We start from the raw sequence: 20619 nt of genomic DNA, 5'->3' as shown, positions 1-20619 counted from the left end.
TGCTACATCAGATGACTCCTGGCATACCTTGCTTTGTTTCGGGGTTCATGCTATAAGAGGAAGATGGATGAAGTGGAGAATAATTCCCAAAGAGTAAACAAGATCGTAAACTACCAAAATGATGGAGAGTGTCAAATGATAAAAAAAAAAAAAAAAACAACTCAGTATGGTTAACTTAGAGAATCCATGATGAGAATTCAAAATATTCCCACTCCAAGGCAAAAGTGGAAACCCCAGAACTTTCGGGAAGAAGAGAATTACCTCCTGGGATACTACAGTGGTTGTCATACTAGACCCTGGAATGATACCTGTCTGGGTTTGAATCCCAGTTCCAAGACTTACCAGCCGTATGACCTTGAGTAGTTGTCTAGCCTCTCTATGCCTCTGTGTTCTCATCAATAAAATAGGACTAGAAATAGAAATTTCTACATAGAACTGTTTTGAAGATTAATTGAGTTAATAAAGTTAATAGATTTAGTACAAGTTATTGCTATAGCAGAGCATGTTTGTTGTCACTACTGTCCCTTTACCAATAATGAAAGTCATGAGCTTCCCAAGAATGAAATCCATCTTTCCATCCCTGATGGCAGCTTGGATGTTACCCCCCTTGGATGTTCCTGAGCCTTTGTGGGTATCTCAGGTGAGTCTTCCATTTGGATGAAGTTCTCTCAATGCCTGGAATATTTGGACCATAATCCAAATCACCCTAAAGAACAGACTAGCCTTGAAAACAACCCCTAACTGTGCTATCCTCTACTTACTGGCTGTGTGGTCTAGAGCAAGTTATTTAGTGTCTTCCAGCCTCAACTGCCTCATCTGCAAACCACCTTTGGGAGTAAAGATGACTGAGAAAATGTACATGGCTGTTCCCACCTGTTACTTGCTCAGGACATGTTATTTTGTTTTCATAACTCAAGAAGAGAAGCTGTGACAATGCGATAGTTCTGAAAGAAGCTCATTTAGTCAAACAAGTCCCATGTATCATAGTGCTATGAACACAGAGATGAGTAAATAAACAAATAAGGCCTTAATAACATGGCAGTTGCTGGTGACCTCAGCCGGGCTGGGATTCTGGGTAGAGGTGGAGCCAACACTCGTAATGCAGCAAATTGAGAAGTAGCAGGAGTTGAAGTTGGAGACATGGCAAGAATAGAGCACATTTAAGAAATTTAGTTGGAGAGGAGAGGGAAAGGAAGAGAGGGAGATCCAGAGTTATCCAGGTGTGTGTTTTGTGTGTGTGTGTGTGTGTGTGTGTGTGTGTTTGATGCCATATTTATAACTTCAAGAAACCAGTTTTTAAATATCCATATGAAAAGGACAACTTTACATAAAGCTGGTTGAACCTCTTGGGGAGTGTTGCCAGAGTTGATGGATAGGAGTAGAGATAGCTGGACCTGACTTTGCATCTGGGTGGAACGTCACAAGGGGTACAGAGACAAGAGGACAGTTCCAGAACTTCCTATTCCAGAAATGCAGCCCGACCCTCAGCACCCCACAGAGATGAATCTTTTACTGAGCTCTCAGAGCCCTGTAAGTCATCCATGAAGATAGCAGGCATTTCCTAAATTCTGGCTCTTTGGGGTGGAGGGTCTGGGTGGAACACTTACAAACCACCACCACATTTGTTCCTCCCTTTGTTTTTTGTTTTTCCTCGGGAAGTGGCACATTTTGCATTGAGGTTTTCATAAGCAAAACTGCTCCAGTGTCAAATGGAAATCCAGTGGGCTCTTCCCAAGATGTGCTGTTCCCTTTGTAGGGGCTGCTGACTTGGGAGAGGGGGCCCAGTACATAATGCCTGTGCCTCTTGGGAAGCACATTCAGACAATGGTCTGTGTGTGAAAGGGGGAACAGATTAACCAGGACCAGCATATCTCCCAATTGCTTTTCTTAAAGAAAGACTCTATTGCCAGGAAGCAAAGCACACACAAAAACAATACCTAAGCTAACAGAGTACTGGCTTTAATATACTCAGAAATAACAGAACACGGTCAGGCTACAACTTTCCAAATCCCCTCGAAAATCCTTGGCGAGAGCAGAGATGGTTTGTCAAATCTATACTCTTTGTTTAATACATTTGTTCTTTTGTTTGATCGGGGGGAGAAGCTGTCTACCTCATTATGTTGGGGGAGCTGCATTCATTCCCTTGTGCTTCTTTTTCTTCTTCTAATCTTTATTAAAATCAAAAGAAGAGCCACTCTAATCCTTCAAGTGATAATTTATTTCTCAACCTACAAAAATCAGAGTCTTCACTATTATTTTAAAAACAAATCAATGCAACGATTTTAATTAAAAGTGAAACGGGGCAAACCTAAAAAATAAATAGGCATTTGCTAGACCAACTCACATGCTTGTTTACAATTAATGGGCAACAGAGCTCTTGATGGTAAAGAATGTTTCACTGTAGTTGGTAAATTCTCTGGACTTTCGTTGGAGTCTTTAGAGAGAAAAACACATCTAGAAGTCTCCTAATGAAATGCCCTGATCCTGGGAAATTTTATGCTTCAAAATGTGCTCACCTCCCCCATCTCTGCCAGCCTCCTTCTTGGCTGGAAGATTCAGTGGGTTCTATTTTAGCAGGAGTTATTCATCTCAGATAGCAGGGTAGGTTTGGTTTTCTCGCAAGGAGATAAAAGGGCTCTGTGTTAAGGAGACAAGCCTTGGCCTGCCTGTTGGTGGGTGGGGCTGGTGAAGTCCACGGATGATCTTCAGGAAGGCTCGGGTTTCTCAGGCCATAGAGAAAAACTACATGTGACAGGAGGTGGACTTCCTTGCAAAAGCCACAGGAAAAAAAAATAGTCACTTCCTAAAGGGAAACCTAGTTGAAATTGAACTTGAATATTTAAATGTATTCAGTATGTATTTATTTATTGAGAAGCTACTGAGTTCCAGCAATGGTGCTTTGGGATTGAATTTCAAGAGATGATCTTTCAAGGAATTTATCGTGGCTCAGCAGTCAGCCAGCACCCCCTGAGTCAGGCCCTGAGCTCGGCAAAGGCAATGCGGAGAGGAGTCACACAGAGTCCAAGTTCACGGTTCAGTGGAGGAGGCAAAAAAATGCGATGAAAGCTGCGGCTGTCACATATGCGAAGTGCCGTGGGAGCTCACACGGAGGGAGAGGAATCCTCCTTTGTTGTCACCTCCACCTTCAGACTGGGACAGGGAAGTTAGAAGAAGTGAATCTCACATGGGCTTTGAAGAATACATAAGACTTGAGTAAGTATATAAGAATGAAGAGGAGACTTGGACACAGGGAACAGTGTGAGCAAACGTTGGGCGTGAAAGTGTGAGTGTCTCAGTGCGACTCAAGTACTGTTAGGATCTGGAGACAGAGAGTGAGACTAGGGGAAATGGCCATAATGGCAGAGGGGGTGCCATTTTCCTTTGTCCTGGCCTGATAAGCTCTAATTCCTCCTTCCAATTTCAGCCTAAGTGATACCTCAAAGCATTCCCTGGACTCCCCATCTCGGTTGCGGGGATGCCTCTGCCCCATACTGTGTGCTCTTTGTTGGTCTCCCCTACTACACTCCGTACCCCTACGCTGCATACTCTTTCTCCCTTAAGTGCCCAACACAGTGCTTGCAAAGTGGGCTGAGAGCAGAGCTCATTTCCAGGGCCGAGGTAGAATGAGAAATGTGGCTCCTCGGGGTAGCTAAGGCTGACCCCCCCACAGTCACACTTAGGATACCCAATCCAGGTTCCACTCTTGTAAAAACAGACCATCTGAGAGGAAATGCAAACAGTGAATAAGCCTCAGGAGCATGGCTGTGTTCACAAGTCGTCAGGCAAAGAATTAGCAAATTATAAATGAGTAAGGAAGGGGTAACATTCAAGTCCAGCAATTCTATAAGTGTAATATTGCGGGGGCAATAATATTGGCCCAGGTCTTGTGGAAAGCCATTTGGTAATATGTATTAAGAATTACAGATCATTCTGAACTAGGAATTTATCCCCCCGAAATCACTTAAAAAAAAAATAAAACGTATCTGTAGAGGATAATGCTCTTCACAGCATTAGTCTGAATGAGGAAAAAAAAAATGTAAAACAACTGAAGTGTCTGACATTAGGGAAGATGATGGCCATGAGGGCTGGGAGAAGGTACAAAAAGGCTTATGACATAATTTTAGATAATCGAAACAAATATTTTAAAAGTCTATAATGATCATGATTACCTAAAATCTGAGCAGATTCTTATAAAAGAAAAAAAAGAAGAAAGAAAACTCAAAGTGGTTTCGGTTGAGTGGTTTTTCCAAATTTTACTTAGCATCATATTTTTTCCCTTTAAAGAATGTAGGTAACAGGTGATTTGTACAATTTGACTTCAGGTCCCCTTGCATGAGCAAAAGAGGGAATTAATATGAAGGAACTGAAAAGCAGACCTCGCTAACATTGGCCTAGAACATGACGTGACCTTCCCCTCACTACTGCGGAGGCGGATCAGGGTCTTCAAGTGGATGGATATCATTTGATAGCCACTTTTTGAGCTTTACTTCAAGCAAAAAATGAAGTTATAATGCTCAAGGGGCATCGTGGTGTATGAAAAGAAGTGCTTGTTCTCAGTCTCTTAGGGCTAAAGCAAATCACCCTTGTCCTACACCATCTCCTGAGCGCAACACTCAGTCACTCCCCTTTGTAGTCAAAGAGGCAGAAGCAAGCCTTTGTGAGAGGGTCCCTCCAGAAATCCTTCCATGCTGAGCCTCTTGGCACCCGACTCCAATGTGTTTCATGGTGCCCAGCTTGTATGACTGTGTGTTTCTTAGGCTTTCCCTTAGTTGTGACACCCCAGGTAACAATATGCAATGTCATCACATCTTCCAGTTACTGGATATTTCTCTGCATCAGGCACCTTTTCTACATTTTCTCATTTTGGCCCTATAACAACCCTGGGGCCAAGTATTACTATTCCCACTTGAAATATGAGGAGACTGAGGCTCGGAGTTTTAAAAAATCATCTCAAAGTCAGAAGACAAGGAAAATGCAAGACCAAGCCTCAAGCCAGGTTTGTGACCATAAAAACCAGGAGCCCACCACTCCTTGAGACTGCCAATTTAGAGAAGAGTTGACATTCTCTTTTTTCTAGTGAAGAAGAGTGTTTTGGGAAATTCGCTTCTCTCATTTGCCTGAAAAACACAATTCTTGGGAGACATGACTACGGCTTTGCAAAGCATTCATATTAAATATGCATTATACTGTTTGGCTTATCCTGGAGACGAGTGATTCACCTTTCTTTCCCTTCTCCACTCTGCATCTCTTTATACAAGGAAATTGGTGACCCTGGCATGTGCATGATAGAGGGCAGGGGAGAGGACAAGCTGAAAAAGGAAAGAAATATGTGGGGATGAACTTAGCTCATGTCCAGAGACCCAAAGGGGAATGCCCTGTGGAAATGAGCTGTGAAAGCTGAGCCAACAGGGCTGTCTGTCTGGTCCCTTCTGCCCACCGTGTAGCTTCAGAAGATAATTATCATAGGTTAATCAGGTCAACAAACTTGCTGGGCACTCTGACAAGCCGGGCAGCCTCAGGTTTGCTCCCAGCGGGCGAGACCAAAAGGGCTCTCTGGCTGCTCAGAAAAGAAAACCAACTGGGAACAATTGCTCTGCTGAGAAATCTAGAGGCCACCCCGTGTGGGATTCAAGTCACTAGGATCATTGGGGGAAGACTGTCCTAGTAGTCTAACCCATGGTGATCAGGCTGTTTTCATCCCCAAATCTCAAGACTGTTATCATAAATCCAGAACTGGTTTCTATTCTAAAGCACTGGCAGAAATGAAATGTTCAACTGGCTTTGTTACAACAGGAGACAGAGTCCAGGATAGTCAGCAAAGTTAGTGGTATAATTATGAAAAAAAAGTCCGGTGTCCTTTGGAATGGCTATGTGGGGGTCTTACCCAAGTAAGGGGTGTGTGGGGGTGTCGGTGTGTGGGTGTGTGCATGTGGCATTTTCATCTACTGCATGTCGTGTAGAGGGAAAGGCCAGGGTTTGAAGTGAGGAATAGAATGTAAGCCCCTGGTGGACACTTAGCAGCTGTATGACCAGAGGCAAGTCACTTAACCCCTGCAAGGAACATCTGTACAATGGGAGTATTCTGTCCACCTCTCCGGGGGTGGCGGGGGGGGGGGGGGGGGCAGGAGGTGGGGCGTGAGAGTAAAGTAAAATAAAGTACATAAAAGCCCCCAGCACTGGTGTACTCAGAAAATATGAGTTTCTCTTGCCTTTCATTATTATCATGACCAACATCCCCAACTTCTTTTCATCATTGTCAGCAACAGTAGCATCAACCAGCGCCCTGACTTTCAAGGCAATCGTGAAAACACCCCAACTGCTGCTAAGTTACTGGCAACAAGGAACTGGTGAGTAAGTTATTTTGGGAAGTCAGGTCTTATCAGCATGCATCGAGTTCCTTGCAGACCTCTCTGTCAGTCATTCTTAAGCCCCTCAGATACCCAGAACCTGTCTACTGAAAAGAACTGAACTATTAATGTCCCTCCTAGAAGAAGAAGAAAGGGAACCAGTGCCTGTGAATGTGGGTCAGGAATCACCAGGGTGGTAATGACTCAGTCCGCTCTGTGTTCTCCGGCCCTCCTTGGTCCTTCCATAAAAGCTCTCTGTCAGAAGCCCTGCTTGGCCATGGTGTGATCGCCTTTTTGTTCTACAAATTCCTGGATATGACTCACAGAACTGTTTAAGCACATCTCTCTTCATGTTCCTAGGAATTTTCCTGACAAGGGCAATCCCTATCCTGAGGCAATCATATTTCCCCTCGACTTCTCTCCAGTATCAGCTTGTTGCCTGACACTCTTGCATAGCCGATTTCATAATATCGGTGAGTCTGGCTGCATTTTCCTCAGATGCAAACCTCGTTGCCCAGTGCTGAGGCAGCATCATGGCCACAGTGAATCATTTATCCTCTCCGCCTTCGTCTTCAGCCCTCTGTGAGGCAGAGTCCTTGAAAATGTCACCTCCATCCAGTGAAAATCAGTGCAATGGTTTGGGGGAAGTTACACATAGAAAGAAGAGAATAAGAGGTACTCTTATCCTGTGTTCTCAGTGTTCCCACCTCTGGGAATCTATTCTGAGGGAATAATCTGAAATAATTTGGTCACAGTGGCTGGTCGTTATTGAGCACTCACTATGAGCCAACACTGTTCTAATTGTTGTATGCATATGGACTTATTTAAGCACCATAGCAACTCCACAAAGAAGTAATAATATTACCCCATTTCGCAGAAGAGGTGACCAAAGACCTCTTCTGCCAAGGAAGAGAATTGGGAGAACCAGGAGAGAGAACTGTGTTTATATTCTTGCTCTCTGAGTACATAAGGGCTGAGCTGTGAGCCCAGGCAACCTGACGCCAAAGGCTTTACTCTTGACTTTTTTTTACTAATGCTACTTCAGCGTGCAAAGCTTGATATTGGAAGGAAGAGGAAGAAAAAAAAAAGAAGGACGTAGAAGAGGAGGAGGAACACATGAAAGAGTAAGAAAAGGAGAAGGAGAAAGCTTTAGGGAAAAAATTAAGGGCTTTCAAAAACTGTGTTACATATTTTTTTTTTTTTAACATTTTTTATTTATTTTTGGGACAGAGAGAGACAGAGCATGAACGGGGGAGGGGCAGAGAGAGAGGGAGACACAGAATCGGAAACAGGCTCCAGGCTCTGAGCCATCAGCCCAGAGCCCGACGCGGGGCTCGAACTCACGGGCCGCGAGATCGTGACCTGGCTGAAGTCGGACGCCTAACCGACTGCGCCACCCAGGCGCCCCTGTGTTACATATTTTTAAAAAAAATTTTTTTTAAATAAAATGATGTTGTTTTATACTCTTGTCACTGAGGATCAACCTTCTAGAAAATTTGGAACCTCTAACCTGTACCAAAAAGTCTTCATAATAGTTGACCAAGGAATTCTCTTCCTACAAATTTAGTACAGTGAGTTAATTAAGGAGAGCAAACAATTTTACCTGGGAAGATTAATCCAGTGTTACTTATAACCACAAATATTAGAAACAACTCAAATATCCAATAGAGAAATAGTTAAGTATCGTAGATTCTATCTCCTCCATGGAGTAGTATGCACCAGTAAAAGTGATAATTTCTAAGATAATATAGCAAATTGGAGAAATACTCATTATTTAATGAAGTACTTAAAGTAAAACAAAGATTGTGTAGAGATTATTATTACCATCAAGTGAAATGCATTTTTGTACAGGGACAGACACTAGAAGGGTGTATAAAAATTAAATCAGGTTTTATGGTGATGGGATAAGGGATAGTTTTAGTTTCACATACTCTCCTCCACATTATATATTAAATGTTCAGTGATATGGGGCGCCTGGGTGGCTCAGTCAGGTAAGAGTCCAACTCTTGATTTCAGCTCAGGTCATGGTCTCACGGTTTGTGGGTTTGAGCCCTGTGTGGAGCTCTGTGTTAGCAGCACAGAGTCTGGTTGGGATTCTCTCTCCCTCTCTCTCTCTCCACTTCCCCTGCTTGGTTTCTCTCTCAAAATAAATGAGTAAACTTAAAAAAGATAAAAAATAAATGTTCAGTGATAGAAAGGCAAGGCATTTTATCAATTGCAGCACAGAGGAAGTCTGAGGACAAGCAAGGAGATAGAAGGTATTGCCCTAATCAGATGTGAGATCTTAGTAGTGCACTTGGGCAGTAGTTAACTTGGACATCACTACGGTAGTGAACTTGGACAGCACTTGGGGGGGATTCTAGAGATAAGATATAGTGAGTGATGGGGGCGGAATCACTGATGATTCGAAATTTCAGGGCTTGAACATAAAATAGGGAACAGTAGAAGAACAGGACTAGGGAAGATTTGAGAGTTGTTATGTGGGAGGTGCCAGTGGAACATCCTTTTGGCGATATCCACTAGGAAACTGGAAAGAAATTTGGGGCTCAGGATAAGGTATGACCCTGGTCCCCAAGAATTTGCATATGCAGAGGATATTATTGTGGACATATCAAGATCTGAGCCCATGGTAATTCTTACTATATAGAGTAGGGAACTTGGTCCTACGTGTTACTTTTCAAGACTCACCTTAGTGATTGCCAAATTTAGAGTTCTCTATTAGTCATCTATTGCCGCATAACATAATGCCCCCAAAATTAGCAGTTTAAGACATTCATTATCTGATGGTTTCTGTAGGTCAGGAATCTAGGTTCAGCTTAGCTAAATATCTTTGCCTCAAGATCTCCCAAAATGCTACAGTCAAGGTGCTGCTGAAGCTGCAATCATCGTAAGGATCATGTTAGGGGGATCCATTTCCAAGCTCATTCATACAGCTCTTGTCAGGCTCAGGTCCTCCTTGGCTGTTGGCTAGAGGCATCAATTCCTTGTCACATGGACCTCTCCTTCAGGTGGCTCACAACATGGCATCCAATAGAGAGACAGAGAGAGAATGAACCCAAGAGAAAAGCCATATAATCTTTACTGTTGTTTGAAACAGTAAGCCCAGCCCACACTCACGTGTTCTCCCACACGTAGATACACATATATGCAAATTTACAGGTATATGTGTATATATTTTATTTTTTCCATTCCTACCCGGTCTGGTCACCCCACATCAGCGGGGACATTAACAAATTGTTGGCAGCATCCAGTAGAGGAATGTGCAGAGTGCTCAGGGGGCGGGTATCTAGAATATAAAGGAACAGGGACCAAGGCAGAAACTACTCATCATCTGTCTACTCCTTACACAGCATAGGGCCTGGCCCATGATGTGCCATAACCATTTGATGAATGAATACATGAGTGAATGCTTACATGAATGGCGTCAGTATTTCCCAATTATTAATCATTCAGGTACTACCTCACTGTTTTTGCCATACATATGTGTTATGTAAATTTAATATTTCTCTTTAAATTGGTTCACTTTTTAAACCCAAATAAGCTCTTTTTAATGTTTATTTATTTTGAGAGAAAGAGAGAGGCATGCGCATGCACAGGGGAAGGGGCGGAGAGGGAGAGAGAGAATCCCAAGCAGGCTCCGCACTGTCAGCGCAGAGCCCGAGTCGGAGCTCAAGCTCATAAATTGTGAGATCATGACCTGAGCTGATATCAAGACTCAGATTCTTAACCCACTGAGCCACCCAGGCGCTCTACTAAATAAGTTATTTTTTGAACAACATAATATGTTATCATAAATGGAAAAGGGACTCTTCCTAGATCATATGTAAATAAATTCATATCTATTTTAAAAATGCACAGTCCACCTAGAAATCCTCTTGTGTTCCACTAGGAATGAGTGTGCTGCAATAAATAAACGAACGTAAAATCCCATAGCACATTCACGCTCTCTTCACATTTGGGACCACAGAGATGGCTCAAGAGGCCCTTTAGAGCCAGGGGCAGTGCCTGCCAGAAGGAGCCTTGCAAGAGTAATTGGTCTCTTTAGCCCTGGGGAAAGATTATTGTAAAGTCTGTGACTTGTAAGTGGGATTGAAAGAGGCGTGGTCAAGGTGACGGTAGATGAGAATCCATTAAAATATTCTTTGGGGAGGCTGTTCTCACTCCCTGCCAGACTGCTGGTCACATTCACCCACTCACTCATTCATCCAGCACATTCTCAGTTATTATCTTGCCTGGTCCTGAACTAGGCTCCATGGAGACCAAAAAGAATAAGAGCTCAAGAGCTCACAAGGTACTGAGAACTGCAGAAACAAACAAAACCCCTTCATAGTCTGACAAACGCTCTAATGGGGACACACTCAAGATGTTCAAGATCCTAGGGAAGCAAATGACATTGCCTAAGAAAGGCCTCCCAGGATGCACAGAAGAGGTAACACCTGCTTCTTGCTATACAGGACAGATATATAAGGGCACAGAACAGGAATGGCATGGGCTGTGGCCCGAGAGGAGAAAAACAATGAGCCTGACACCTGTGTGGCTGAAGCACTGTGAGCGGGGACAGTAGGTTAGCGGCCATAGGAAAGGAAGTGGGAGGGGATGAAGATAACGAGGAACCAAAGGCTGTAAGGGGCTGGGAGCTGTTGACAGAGACTGGAAATTTATCTTGAGGCCAAAGGAGGCCACAGAAAAATTTTAAGCAGAGGAATGAAGCAGCCAATTGTATAGTTTAGAAAATCACACACTCAAGTTTTCTGCTCTGTGCATTGGTCTCCATAAATTGCTTCAGAAGGATAGCAAAAGAACTGAATTAACACCAAGGCGGGGCACTTTGATCTTACAGGGAAAAAAAAAAAGCCAAATACTTCTATGGAATTAAAATATCTCTACCCTCGCACCCCCATCCTTTTTTCTCTCCCCTACCTACCCCCCTGGAGCCCACTGCCTCAGGAAAAAAACATGTCCAAAGGATACAGAAGCAAGTAATTCTGATGGACAGATTGTTTTGTAGTTTAACACCAACCGTAGTTAAGTAAGAATACCATACACAGAGTAATTAGCTCATCTAACAGAATTTAAAAGAGAGAATTGGGGGCGCCTGGGTGGCTCAGCCAGTTAAGTGTCTGACTTCAGCTCAGGTCATGATCTCATGGTTTGTGGGTTCTATCCCCACACCAGGCTCTGTGCTGACAACTCAGAACCTGGAGCCTGCTTTGGATTCTGTGTCTCCCTCTCTCTCTGCCCCTGCTCTGCTCACACTCTGTGTCTCTCTGTCTCTCAATAATAAATAAATGTTAAAAAATTTTTTTTTAATAAAAGAGAGAGAATTGGTCAAGAGAGATGGAGGTCTCAGCTTGGTCATTAACTGTGGATTTGAGCAAGTCTCAACCTGTCTGGCCTTTTATAAAAAAGCTGTAAAATGCAAGGATGGGTTTTGAAGATCCCTAAGACTCTTCAAATTCTGATGTTCTATGCTTTTTAAGATGCTCTGTACTTTTTGATGACAGGAGTTCTATAAATATCTGGGCTGAGAGCATTCTGGATAGATGGATTAAGTAGTGCAAAGGCTCTGGGGCAGGGATGAGTTTGCTGTATTAAAGGAAAGCCATGTTGATCAGTGGAAAAGTGGTAGAAAATAAGGTGAGAACGGTAAACTGTGGCTAGATCAGGTAACACCTGGTAGGCCATTAAGCAGTCTGAATTTTTATTCCCAGTAAAATGGGAAGTAATTGAAGTAGTTTTAGAAGGACAGAACATAATTCTTTGTAAAAAGAACACTGGCTGCCGCATAGAGAACAGGACTGGGTAGAGGGAAGAGTAGAAGCAATGAGATCAATTTGTAGGCTTTTATAGTCCAGGCAAGAGAAAATAGTAACCTAGACTAGAAGTGTTGGTAGCCATGGAGGGAAGTGATGAGATTAAGGGAAAGCAGGCAAAATTTGCTGATGAGTTGGGTGTAGGAAATGAAGGGAAAAGAAATCAAGAACAATTTCTAGGTTTTGAAAAAGACTGAAAAGAATCAGAATATTTTAAGGGAGAGAGAGAGAACCAAGAGTTCTATTTTGGCCATAGTAAGTATAATATATGTAACAGACACTCTAAATATTCAATAGGTAGCTTGGTATTTCATAACTCATGGAAGAGGTTAGGAGAAGAGATCAACATTTGGGAGTTATCAGATTGTGTGAGGTCACCTGAAAGTACACGCATCTGGAGAAGAGGAAACAACAGAGAACCACCTGAATCTTTGAATTATGGCAGGGATGGAGAAGCCAAAAAAAAAAAAAAATACTAATAATGGGTGACCAGTGAAGAATAAAATCCAGAACACACAATTCCAGAAGCCAAGAGAACAAAGTGTTTGAAGAAGGAAGAAGTAAACAACTTTGTCAGAGCTCCTAAGAGTTTAAAAGCAGTACTGAGAATTCATCATTGGATTTGACAACCTGTCGTTTTTGGTGACATAGACGAGCATGGTTTTAAAAATTGTTTTTGAAGGATTGGGAGCCTAAGCCTGATTAGCACAGGTTAAAAAGAGAATTCAGGGTAAGAAAGTGGAAAGAGTAATTAGAGATGGACAATTCTTTTTAGGAGTTTGCTTTAAAAGAAAGGGAAAACATAAGGTAAGAGCTAGAAGGGAATGTGGATCGAGGGCAAGTTTTGTTTTCTTAAGATGGGAGATAGTAAAGTATGCTTGTCTGCTGATGGCAATGATCACCAGAGAGGGGGATAATGATCATGAGGACAGAGAGAAGACAACTGCAGGAACAAAGTCCTAGAAAAGGGGATAAGCTCCAACATGTAAGTCGAGATGTTGGTCTTAGTAAATGCGTGAACGATTCTTATGAATAAATATGTAAATAGGAAGAAGGCTGAGTCTGTAAGTTAAGATGCAGACAGGTTGGTAAATTTGGTCATGAGAATGGGTGTGTTTACCAGTTTACCATCAGATCGTGACTATTTCTTCAGTCAAACAAGAGGCAAAGTCTTCATTGGAAAGTAAGGAGAAGGGAACAGGGTAGGACATTTGAAAAATGAGAAGCCATTTGACCATGGGCATCTTGAATTACAAAAGAGGCAATCAACTAGACAAAGTGGCCAGATTCCCAGGCAGGGGACAGGGCCCACTTGAGGTACTGTGGTCACAAACTTGAGGCAAGACAAGTGAGCATGGTTGAGTGTTTTTTGTCTAGCCCCCCATCAGTGACTGTGGGATAGGTATGAAGTGGACAGGGCTGGCTTCAAGGATTGAGCTTTGCTGGTTGAGAAAGATGGAAGAACTGAGAGGCTAGGAAAGTGAGGGTTTGCAAGAGGATAATGATAACTGTGCGTTCGGAGTCTAAGCTGAGGGCAGAGTGAAAGGAAGGCATAAAGAGGATGGAGCACTGAAAAAGAAGGGGATCAACTGATGAGAGGTCCAGAGGTGGTCAGATAATGTAGGGAATGGGGTTAGAAGAGTTCTGCCACTTCCTACTTGAACAAACACAGGCAGGTTTTTGTTTGTTTCTCACTCCCATTTTCCTCGTCTGTGAACCAAAGATAATAATATCTACCTCATAGGCTTGATACCATAAAAAAAAATGCTGTTAAATAGTTAATATTCCCCAAGGGTTAGAATACTGGCACACACTCTTTGCTCAAAATCTTCTTTATGAGGTTTTGCCCTTTCTATAGCCAAGGCATTTATAGGACTTTAACTATATCTGCATAGTGCCAAACAGCTTTATAAAAAGGAAAAATTCAGGCAACAGCTCGGTTGCTCCCATACCCACTTTGGAAGAGGTCTGGATTATGCCACTTCTTAATAATTTGTCTAAACATCTGGCATTGTATCAACATACCCTAAGTCATCTTGAATTACCACCTTTGTCTCTGAGACTATGGAGGGGTAGGAGGACTGGAAATGGGAGGTGGAGTCATGCCTCTCAATTTTAAATTTATATACAAGCTTTACTGAAAACAATCTTTCTTGTGTTTGAAGTACACACTTCAAATCACCATGTTTTCCCTTATTTGCTCAGTATGTCAGTGAGTGAAATTATCCTTCCTGGGATATGTTTTAAGCCTCATAGAGAAAATACCAATACCATAATTACAATCCAAGGAGCAATGAGTACCAATAACAATACTAAATTTAACAGTCTACCCCCCTACCAAACTTAGAGCCTCTCCTATATTTCCTCTCTTGGAGAATTAACCCATTCCCTAGGCTAGAAAGCCAAGAGGCACTGAAGCTTCATCTTTCGTCTCTCTCACCTTCCATATCTGGTTGATTGTCACTTCCAGTTATCAATCCTGGCTCCTAAGTAGCTTTTGCACCTGCCAGCATCATCACCATGGTCACTACTTCAGCTCATCCTCAACTCTTGACTGTATTCTTCACCAGCCTTCACATATTTTCCTCTACTTTTTCTTCCATCTGAGACACCTGTAATGGCATTTGATCTTAATCAGTTTGTGTCACTAACCCTTTGAGAATAAAGCTGGATGGCTGGATGCTACCTTCAGAAAACAAACTCAGGGGCACCTGGGTGGCTTAGTTGGTTGAGTGTCCGACTTCGGCTCAGGTCATGATCTCACGGTTTGTGAGTTTGAAACCCGCATCGGCTCTGTGCTGACAGCTCAGAGCCTGGAGCCTACTTGGGATTCTGTGTCTCCCACTCTCTCTGCCCCTCCCCCGCTCACATTCTTTCTCTCTCTCTCTCTTTCTCTCTCAAAAACAAACATTAAAAAAAAAAGAAAAAGAAAACAAACTCATATTCACATAAGACACAACTTTCACCTGCAAGCTTAAAGTATTTATCTCATCATATCTATGAACCTCTTGATGTCACCAAGTGACAAACGTTAGCATCATCTCTGGTCCAAGGTGGGTTTTAGAAATCACAGCATTTAACAGCATTCTCTTCCTAAACAACTCCATATGTAAGGATATTACCGAAGTCAAGGCTCCTCAGTGTAGACTCAGCACTCATTCAGATCTTGTCCCATTTTTTCCCTCCAGACTCAACCTGTTGCATCTGTAAATCAAACATATCAAGTGTATTATCTTGCCCCATGTTCCACATCTGTCTACTCTTGGTGCCTAGCATGCTGCTCAGTGCTAAAAATATTGAATAAATAGGAGTGCCTCGGTGGCTCAGTCGGTTGAGCGTCCAACTTCGGCTCAGGTCATGATCTCACAGTTCATGGGTTCGAGCCCTGCATCGGGCTCTCTGCTGATAGCACAGAGCCTGGAGCCTGCTTTGGATTCTGTGTCTCCCTCTCACTCTACCCCTCCCTCATTCACAGTCTGTCTCTCTCTTTCAATAAATAAATAAATAAATAAATAAATAAATAAATAAATAAGTAAATAAAAGATTGAATAAATATTTTGAGGGGAAGGAAGAAAGAAGGATGCTTTTTATGACCTTGTTTTTCAGAGAGATATTCAAAAGGCAACATTCCCAAGAAGAATATGGGAGATGGCAAACATCTTTGGCAAATACTAATAACAACCTTACAAATCCTACTAATCTCGTTCTCCTCAGCCCTGCTCACTAGATCAATACTGGAATCTATTATTTTAGTGCATTTCCACCTCCATTCTCCAGCCCCTATTTCCCCAGGGACTCTCCAGTTCACTCTTGTTTTTGTGTGTGTGTGGGGTTTTTTTTGTTGTTGTTGTTGTTTTTACTTATTAAAGTCATACCACTGATTTCTCATTCTAAAATGTCCTTACAACATAGTGGTTGAGAGAATGGGCTCTGGAGTAAGAAAAATGAGAATCTTGGCTTTATCAGTGATTAGCTGTATAATGTAAGGAAAGTTATTTAATCCCTCTGACCCTCACTTCCCTTATCTGAAAAGTGAATATAATATCTATATTATATCTGGCTAAATATCTAGATAAATATGAATATAGTATTATACCCAGATAAATAAAACATTACTTTCCAATTGCTTAGCACATTGCCTGGCATATAGTTAACGGTTAGCAAATGTTAGCTGTTTTATCCTAGACTCAAACTACATTCCAATGACTAGACATTGTGTGGACCCTCGGGGAAAAAAACAACAACACAGTTTTATTGAATACTTACTATGTGCTAGGCTATTTATAATCCACTGTCTCCTTTAATCTTCAGAGTAACCCTAAATTAGTTTATTAGTAATCCCTTTTAAATATGAGGCAACTGTGGCCACAAAATTTATGTCTTGTGCCTAAATTCCAGGGAGAGTGACTGGCAGACCTGGGCCAAACAAAGTCCTGTGCTTGAATCTGATCTCCACAGAAGCGTTGGGCTGTCCTTACTCAATCTCCACATTGCTTATGAGTAAACTCTAGTGTTATATCTTTTGTTGGAGACATCACTCCTATGTTGCTTCTCCTGCTACAAAGATGGTGTTTCATATGGCTGCTTACACCAGGATTAGAGACTAAGTGTCCATACAGTGACTCAAAAATCTTGAACAAAAAGTACAGTTTAAAGGCCCATCTCTCCTTGGTGCTGTATAATTTTTCAGCTTCTACTAAGCAATACAGAAACATTTCTAGAAAAATGGAAATATTCCACGGAGTCCTGAAGTGATGACTTGGCTTTCATTATAGACGTGTGGAATTAGAAGAGACCTTAGCATCCTATCCAGAATCTCCTGAAATGATTAAAGACCTAACATTTGGAAAGGCTTGATTTTGTAGGTTTCATTTCTTAGAAGGTATCAGACTAACATGGGGAGCTGACATTCCGGAACAATTGCTCACAAGAAAACAAGAATTGATTGCTAATGTTGACATAACCAGAACCCTCATAGGAAGATTTCATCTCTTAAAATCCTCAGGGAAGACAAAGGCAGCCTAGACTTATGGGAGGCAGACCCCAAACATTCAGAGCACAGGTCTGGAAGGAAAGAGGGTACAGGAAGGCTAGTTGTGCTGTGTTTTTTCAATGGTCAATGATTCCAAAGAGGATCACAAAGGCCAGAAAGCTGAGAACAGTGAAAATGCGTAGAGAGCTCTCTCACACACTCAGCTTTAAAGATCACCAATGTGAGATGGAAAGAAGGACATATAACTGTAGAATCAAATGGCAGAATGCTATAGTGCTGCCTAGAGAATCAAAAGAGCAAAGACCTGAGGGGATCACCCTTGCCTGGTTTATTCCTTCATCCGCTTGTTTAGCAACATTGATTGAACATCTGGCCTTGGCAGTAACTGAACAAAGACTCTCCCTCCAGTTTGAGCTTGAGCATTAGGTGCTTCAGTCCTTTCTGATTCCTTCTGATCCAGCCCATGCTTATTGTCTTTATTTTTGAGTCATGCATCTATGGTATCCTTTCCTCTCTGATAGCAAGGCCACTTGAGTTGTGCTTTCCTGAATGAAGTAAATGTCTATGCCAGTCAATGCACAATTGTTGTTTGTGACCTTCCTGAGGTTTCCTGTTTCCTCCTAATGCATTAGAAGAACAAATCAATAAAGTCTGTGTCCCAGTACCTTGGGTAACTGCCATCTTCATGGTTACATCACTTTCCAGGGCAACTGTGGAACACGGTGGGGCTCTTAACCCCAGGAGGGGTGGGAGGGCTGGATTGGACTCATCACAGCCTAACATAGAGACAGTGAAATTACTCCGGCCTCCCATGGAGGCACAAAGGCTCCCCCACCACGTGGTGATTTGTATTCAGCAGCAGTCCCCATCCCTTGGCACTGGGTGGATGGGGCCCCAGAAGAGAACTAAGGAAGAAGGAAGGGGCTGTTGTCCTTGACAAGGAAACGATTGATGTCTCTGCTTTCTCACCCTCTTTAAATCTAGATGGGGACAAGATTAAAAGTTCAGGCAGGAAGCCAACTGGTGACTTACAACACTGATCAACCAGCCCAAGTGCATGAAGAAACCTGTGGCCCATCTCTCAAGAAATGAGCTGCCTGAATATTTGAAATTTTCTCTATTCTTGCCAGAATTTAGGTATTAGGGCCTAATTATTATGGTAATAGTAATAATATATTAATAATTATAATATTAACAAATAATAAATCCTACTTATTCTACTATGTCTTTTCATTCTCACAATGACAGTATACAGTAAGAATATTTAGCCCCATTTTATAGATGAAGAAACTGAGGCTCAGAGAAGTTAAGAAGCTTGATTAAGAGGACACAGCTAACAAGGAGTAGAATCAGGATTCAAACCTAAGTCTGCCTAACTCCAAAGTACTTGATATTCGATTGCATCACATTGGGTGATGCACAGTGACATAGTTGGCTTTTCTCAAGACAAAGATACAGTTGGGGTACAGTCTGAAATGGGTGCAGCTCCTTCTTTAGTTAAGAGTTCTCTGGGATGTATTCACTAACCCTCTGTGGCTTAGGTGCCAAGGATGGTGGGGCACATTCCCTCAGGCTTGCAACCCTTCAGACTTTATTCGTGGGTCCTGCCTCTGGCTTTGTGTCATGGAGTGAGACCTCTTGGAGTTATTGATGTTTTCACAGTAAGAACAAAGCCAAAAAGGGGGCAGGGGATGGAATCAAGAACAGGCACTGACAAATGGGTCAGACACCAACACCCACCTCTAGAACAAGCAGGGAAAGTGGAGTCAGGTTAAGTCAAGGTCAGGTATGAAGTCAACAAGACTAGATATGACCAGGATGAGGGCATAAATATAATAAAAATAAATCAAAGGTAGACCTGAGATCAGAGTTGTCAAGGAGATGAGACAGGTGGTAATGAGACAAGGAAGGAAACCAGAAAGTAGGTAGTTCTAGAAACTTGATAACCTGCATGAATAGTTTATGACCATACAGGTCTTTTCTTTAGAAGGTCCCACACCCAGCATTGAAGGTAAACCTTGACTTGTCTTAAAGGTACAGTGCTTGAAACCTGATATTTGAGCATCCCATATTCCCTTTTATGGAATGACTGGGACTTACTTGTAGGGGAGGCACACCCAGTTATCTCAAATGCTTAGAACACTGTAGTGGAAGGTCAGGCATGCGATCAATCCCCATGAGAGCCAGTTAGGTTAGCTCTGTCTCAATGTCGTATCTCTTCCTTCAGCCTCAGGCAGCTCTCTGGGGGAATAAATGCCATTAATCAGAAGGGGCACCAGGCAAGTTCATCTGGACTGAGCAACAAAAACCCATTCTTTTTCTTGGAAAAGATCTCAAAGCTCATGGTGACTCAGCAGCATGCTCCTTTTTGTGAGGACAGCACAGACGTATAACCATTTCATTTCTCTCCAAAGAAATAACAGACTTAAAATACAATATTTTTAAATTCATAATATGATTATTTGATGATGTTTTGTGGATCTTGGCACCCTCCCCCCAATTTAATAACTTAGAGTTGCTCTTCTTTCACTCAAGTGCAAATAACCAGACATAAACATTTACCAGATAGGCAGCTTATTCTGCATCGCTCAATCTCATTCTGTTTTATTAAATTAAAAAAAGAAGACAAAAAGCTCTGACTCTCTTCTGTGCTACCTTGAAGCATGCTTCCTAGATCTTTTCGTCAAAAGCATGACCTCTAGGATCCCAAGTGGACTCGTCTTGATTTAATCTGGAGAGATTATATCTCGAGTATTTTCAGTGTTGTCCTGTTTCTCTTCTTTGCATGTTGCTCCCCTCTGCTTGGTGAAGTGAGCTTCAGCTGGTATTTTATGATTTGAGTGGTTAACTCTTCTGATTCTGAACAAAGGACCATACTTCATTCTGACAATTTGTACCCTCCAGGCTTTCCTCATGAGTGGTTCCTTCCCAACCTCTTTGGAGAGAAATAGCAAAAGTCTATTTATTCAGTACTCCTCGTGGGTAAAGGCTCTTCCAACCTATAAATAAAACAAATTTAACTTTTACGGGGTTACTAAATACCATGGATAGTGGGCTGGCTGGTCCAAGAATTTTCACACAATACCCCAGGGCTGTGTATGAAGAGTCTTTTATTGTGATAAGATCTTAACCAAATACTACTACTACTACTACCAATAATAATAATAATAATAATAATAATAATAATAATAATGATTTCCTCTTTGTTGCAGACTTCCTTACTTCCTTACTAAAAAGGAATAAAGCTGAAATTGACCATACCCTGAAAATATGATGGTTAAAGGATTTATGGTCACTTATTGCATTTGAAATTGGGATAAGATCTCCCAAGAATAAGGACTGTAGTGAAAGTTCTATTTGTGCATTGAATGTCATTTAATTGGACATTTGCCACATGCCTTCTGATAGGTTTAAATTTTTGCACCAGGACATTTAAAGTGGTATAAGAATAGGGGCACCGGGGTGG

The 20619-nt window shown here is 42.1% G+C and overlaps 2 long non-coding RNA genes across 2 annotated transcripts in view; one reads left to right on the top strand and one right to left on the bottom strand.

Moving 5' to 3' along the window:
- LOC131491541 (uncharacterized) overlaps positions 1-20619 on the top strand; it is a 140824-nt gene that overhangs the window by 32718 nt on the left and 87487 nt on the right. The window lies entirely within an intron of this gene.
- Positions 14367-20148, bottom strand: LOC131491542 (uncharacterized). Its single transcript, XR_009251517.1, has 4 exons — positions 19716-20148; positions 19254-19394; positions 15166-15364; positions 14367-14772 (listed from the first exon to the last, which is right to left on the bottom strand). It is a non-coding gene; the product is annotated as an uncharacterized LOC131491542 (long non-coding RNA).

This window comes from Neofelis nebulosa, chromosome 12, assembly GCF_028018385.1.
Source record: "Neofelis nebulosa isolate mNeoNeb1 chromosome 12, mNeoNeb1.pri, whole genome shotgun sequence".
NCBI classification, from domain to species: Eukaryota; Metazoa; Chordata; class Mammalia; order Carnivora; family Felidae; genus Neofelis; species Neofelis nebulosa.
The sequence above is the reverse complement of the archived record's forward strand: the minus strand, read 5'-3'. Positions and strand labels throughout refer to the sequence as shown.